The sequence below is a fragment of the Portunus trituberculatus genome, chromosome 49 (genome assembly GCF_017591435.1).
Source record: "Portunus trituberculatus isolate SZX2019 chromosome 49, ASM1759143v1, whole genome shotgun sequence".
NCBI classification, from domain to species: domain Eukaryota; kingdom Metazoa; phylum Arthropoda; class Malacostraca; order Decapoda; family Portunidae; genus Portunus; species Portunus trituberculatus.
The window spans coordinates 8,617,661-8,623,660 of NC_059303.1; positions in this window are offsets into that span (position 1 = coordinate 8,617,661).

Genomic DNA, 6,000 nt, shown 5'->3' on the forward strand with positions numbered 1-6,000 from the left:
TTGTGCCCAAAACATATGGTAAAAATGCGTCCCAGTACTGAAGGAATTAGAGTAAACTGGATAAATTTATGAAAGCCGAGGAGTATACAAGAGCTGCCTCATAAACTACATCTGTTCCTCTGTCACATCTTTACTGTCTGATGCTTTTAATGTAAGAGCAGAAAACCGGCCAAAGAAAACGAAAGATAAAAAAATGGGTTCACTTAATTGCCAGTCCCCCTTGCAGGTCTGATAGAGTTAGCCGAAACGAGAGGGACAAATGTTTTGAAACTTCCCTCTTACATGAAGCCAAGTCATAGGAAATTGGAAACAGAGAAGCAGGCAGGGACATGTTCTCCACCAACGAGGACAAAAGAAACACAACGATAGAAACAACATGGAGTAACATCCTAAAAATGACTAATACATGATATTCAAGAAAAAAAACAAAGAATGGAGTACAAAAAAGTAATAGAGATAATGAAGATAATAGGGCAATAAAAAAAAGAGGGAAGAACGGAGGAATACGAATGGAGGGACTTATACATAACATACAGTAAAAAACAAAGAACAGAGTACAAAAAATAATAGAATGAGATAATGAAGATAATAGAGCAATAAAGAAAAGAGGGAAGAACGGAGGAATACGAATGAGAATAAATGCAAGGCGATCACAACTGCTGCTACGTGCATCTGCTTAACAAGGAACGTGTCGGGCAGCGAGGCTCAGGGGTTACTAACAAAAGACCCATATTCAGAAACGCTTTGCTCTCTCACCATCACTACTTTCCAAAGGCTCTAGTTGAAGATAGTCGTGTTTTCAAGAGTATTTTCATGGTTGAGGTGGTGGCAAATTTTCTAGTTTATCATAAGAAGGAACTGTCTTGAAAACCCGCCTAGTTGTCTCTGTGGTCTTTTGGAAATTGTCTTGGTGAGCGAATAAGGCGTTTCTGAATATGGCCGTAAGAGGTAAGCTAAGAGGAGAGAGGACGAATTACTGACGGAAAAGACTCACCTCGCTACGTGGGAAAGAGCGAACACAAGAAGGTAAAGACGCGGATTAACACTCACTACCTTACTAACTTTCTAACATCACCACCATCACTAACTTCCTTCCCATCTCCTCCACTGGCCTCCTTTCCTCCCTCAGAGACTCGTTCGATTCAAAGTTCCTCCTTCTCTGAGTTTCGCTCCCTTGGCATCCTCCCTTTCCTCTCTTCTCCTCTCCCTCTTCCTGTTCCCATTCATTTGGCCGGGAATGGAAACTTGTAACTTTTCTTTTTTCACCCTCGCGGAAAAGTTCATCCCTTTCAACTATTCCCGACCAACTTATACGGTAAAAGCATTGAGAACCGGGAGATGCTGAGGGCGATAAGATTCCATACGCCCTGCCTACCTCTGCCCCAGTCAGTCAGCCCTCGCCTCCTCTTCGGGAACACGCTACCGGTAACTTCCAGCCTCCGCAACCTTTCACTCCTGATGGACACGCACTTCTCTTCCCATTTCGTACAAACCAGTCTTGTTTCACCCAGTTTCACTCCAGTATGCTTTGTATCCCGTCGCTTTCCTATTTCGTCTACATCCTTCACGCTTCATTCTATCTGAGTTCACCCTACATTTTCTGTGTTCCACTCCTATTCCATCTCCATCTAATTTCACCTTATTCTTATTCTTATCCCCGTCCCCTCGTGGCCTGTATTTATCTCTTGTTTCTTTCCTTCTTCTCTCCTTCGCACCCAGTCATCAAGTCCTTCGTAAAGCATTCAATTAAAGCCTTGCAGATCTCGAAAGGGGAGTAATCTTTAATTCGCTGGAAAGGAAAGAGGTGGAAGAATACTTTAAGTTGCGTTGTGGTGTAAAAAAGTCCCTTGAGATTGTGGAGTTGAAGGGTTGAGAGGCTGTGGGGTTGTGGAGTTGTGTGGGGCTGTGAGGCTGTATAGGATGTGAGATGTTAGGTTGTGCGGCTGTGGAATTCTGGGGGTGTGGGGTTGTGTGGGCTGTGCGGCTGCGGGGCTGTGGAGATCGGTGGGGTGTGAGAAGTTGGGGTTATGGGAATGAAGGTATGAGGGAGCAGTGGTATGGAGCTGTGGTGCTGTGGGACTGTGGGATTATGTTTTAATTATTCGCTGCTGTAGTCGTTCTTTGCTTACATCCACAGCGTCACAAAAAAAAAAAAAAAAAAAAAAAACATGAAAGATGATCACAAGAAAAATGAAAAAAGACAAGAACAAAAACTGAGTTGTCTTTTTTTAACCTAGAGAGAGAAACTGGTACTTTTCACCTTATATCTAGAATCAAGGTTACTATTTTAATGAGTTATTTCTCCTATGGAAGGAATCTTAAAGGCCTCGTTGGCAGGATTGCGGTACAGAATTGAGGTGGCATAGATTGGTAATAAGGAATATTTGAGTATGTGATCTAATTAGGTTAGGTAATTACACTAGATAATTATATATATACACCTGTCCAGCCTGGAATTAATGTTATGTAGTTACCTGTCCAGAAAGAAAGTAAGTAGAATGTAAATGGTCTTGGACGAAAAAACAAATGTAGTGTTGAGTTGTTTCTTCTTCACTAAAGGTTACTATTTCATAACGAGACTTTAATATAATTTCTCAAGAGACTATAGTAGAAAAGACCAAGAGCAGAAAGTAAAAAATCATCATGGAAGAAAAAAATATCTAGTACTGCGTAGATTATATTGTTCCTTCCTTACTTACTCGAACCCTCTTGTCTCCTCCCTCTAGACGCGGCCGCCCTTCACCTCTTCACGTAGCTTAATGGCTGACCGAAAATCAACAATGTTACCGATCACGTCCAACAGATGGCACCTTAATAATCTCTAATCGATATGGAATTACCGATCTCGTGAAATTAATATCAGCTTAAGATCAGTGACTTTGAATGGAGCCTGGGATTGACAGCTTGGTGAAGGATGAAATCATATTTGAGAGAAGGAATGGACTGAAGAAGTGACACACAGGCCAGGCGAGCTTCTTCTGTCTGTATCATTAATTATTTGTGCCACGTGAGGGTTGCATAGAGGAAAAATCATGTTCTTGTGGGTGTTTTTCTCTCCCTGACAATGTTATACCTTCCAAAACCATCCCTACCACCACCACCACCACCTTTGCTTACTACTACTACTACTACTACTACTACTACTACTACTACTACTACTACTTCTACTACTATTACTACTACTTCTACTACTACCACTACCACTACTATTACTACTACTACTACTACTATTACCACTACTACTACTACTACTACTACTGCACAAAAATTACAAGCTTAAAATGAAGTGAGGGCCTTCGAGATAGATTTATAGACACACACAGGCAGAAGTGAAGCGAGTCTCAGGGGACGAATTGGAGAGCGAAGACCTTAAAATAAAAAGAAGACTTCAAGTAGTGGACATTTTTTGGTGACTAAACTTGTGTCAGCGAGGCATTGTGGGGGCCTGTTCCTGTTTGGTGCGAAGTTTCATTGTTGCTGATGAAAAGTTTAAAGGCATTTGTAGGTAAAGCTTTGGAAGGATTAGTTGCAGTGTTATTATTATTATCATTATTACTATTATTATTATTATTATTATTATTATTATTATTATTATTATTATTATTATTATTATTATTATTATTAGTAGTAGTAGTAGTGGTGGTAGTAGTAGTAGTAGTAGTAGTAGTAGTAATAGTCGTGGTAGTATAGAATTAGTAGTAGTAATAGTCGTAATAGTGTAGTAGTAGTGGTAGTAGCAGCAGTAGTAGTAGTAGTAGCAGTAGCAGTCGTAGCAGTCGTAGCAGTAGCAGCAGCAGCAGCAGCAGCAGCAGCAGCAGCAGCAGCAGCAGTAGTAGTAGTAGTAGTAGTAGTAGTAGTAGTAGTAGTAGTAGTAGTAGTAGTAGTAGTAGTAGTAGTAGTAGTAGTAGTAGATGTTGTTGTTGTTGAAGTTGCTGTATTGATTCATATTGTAATAGTAGTAATATTAATAATAGCTGTAGTTGTCTGTGGTAGTGGTGGTGGTGGTGGTGGTGGTGGTGGTGGTAATTATTGTTGACATTAATTATTTCTCCTTGTTTTCGTAATTGTTAGCGTTAGTTGTGTGTGGTGTTGTCATTTTTTGCTATTGTTATTCGGTTGTGTTTAGGAGCCATTGTTGTGTGTTCATTACTTGTTTTTATTATTGTTGTTGTTAGTTATTGTTGCTATTGTTGTTCTCGCAGTAGGTGTCCTCACTGGTGTCAATGATGAGGCCGAGCACAGATACAGATAATGAAAAAAAAAGATAGATTAATAAATAGTTAAAGATCATTATACCGTATACACCCACAGAGTATGTTAGCTTAGGTTAGGTTGAGCTAGGTTGCGATCATGAGTCCACGAGTATTTTCAATATTATCGATACAATGACCAGAATATTTTACGATGAAGATTTAAAAGAGTAAAAGAGAGGTAAAGTTAACAAGCAACGACGATTCTTTTTTATGTAAGAGGTGAGGACTGGCCAAGGGCAACGAAAAGATAAAGAAAACAATGGCCCACTCAGTCACCAGTCTCCAGTCTCCTTACAGAGCCGATAGTTAACCAAAGGACAGGGACATTTTCTGCTACTACTACTACTACTACTACTACTACTACTACGGTGCTGGATTGTCTCGACAGTGTGGCTCGAGTGAGGAGTTAACACTTTCTTCTCCCTCAACCCAAAGGACACGTCACCTTATAAGAAACACTAGAATGACTGTAGTAGTAGTAGTAGTAGTAGTAGTAGTAGTAGTAGTAGTAGTAGTAGTAGTAGTAGTAGTAGTAGTATCAGTAGTAGTAGAAATACTATGAGAGATGAAGAGGTAGTAGAGAGGATGGTGATACATACGACACACACACGCGCGCACACACACACACACACACACACACACACACACACACACACACACACACACACACACACACACACACACACACACACACACACACACACACAGACATACATACACATACACACACACACTTAACACTCCTGTGAATTCCAAAGTCTTGATCTCGCCTCGCTTCCCTCGCGCCTCGGTCTGGCACCAAAACTCAACTTTCACTCGCCCGCCGAAGCTCAAGTTTTGGGAGGATAAGCTCAACCAAGTCCTTTGTCAACTTCGCTTTCCTATATTTTTCCTCATATCTATATTTCCCTCGCGCTGCCGTCCTTTTTCTTCACTCTGGGTTTCGCGCCTCTTTTCAATTTTTTTCTCATAGGTTTCCTTTTTCCATCTCTCTGTTATTGTTGTCTTTTCTCAGCCCTCTTTTCTAGCGTCAAAGGACCTGATTTCTGTGTGAGTTCTGCCCTCCCTTGTCTTTTTATTTTCCCTACTGTTCCTGTGGTAGTACAAGTAAAAGTAGTAGAAGTAGCAGCAACAATTACAGAAACAGCAGTAGTAGCAGTAGTATCAACAACAATTAACTTTTCATAACTGTACACCTCCCAAAACACTGCATTTCACTCACTCTACACAACAGCGACACTACACCGGCACATCAACTATAGAGAAACGGAGGAAAAGAAAACAATAGCTCTTATCCCGCCGAGGAGACAACTACAGCCTCACCAATGCCTCACAAAAACCCGATGATAAAAGCTTGCGAAAGGGAAACAAGACACACCGGGAAATAGAGAAGGACGAGTGGACCAGCAGGAAAGACAGGGAGGAAGGCCGATGATTGAGGAGGAAGGGAGGAAATGGAGAAGCAGAATGGTGAGTTGAGGCGAAGGGCGTTGAGAAAGAGAGGGAGGGAGGGAGGGAGAGAAAGAGAGAGAGAGAGAGTGGGGCTTGATGGTGATGGGGAGAGCAGACAAGCAAATTGAGAGTGGAGGGTTGAATTGACAGAGAGATGCAGTGAGGTTAGGACTTCAGGTTTTTTGACAGGGTGAGGGCAAAGCAAGGCAAAGTAGGGTAAGGCAGGATAAGACAGGGATGAGTGGACAAGGAAGATTGAGTGAAGTCCTGGTAAGGCAAAAGAAGAAAAGGACCA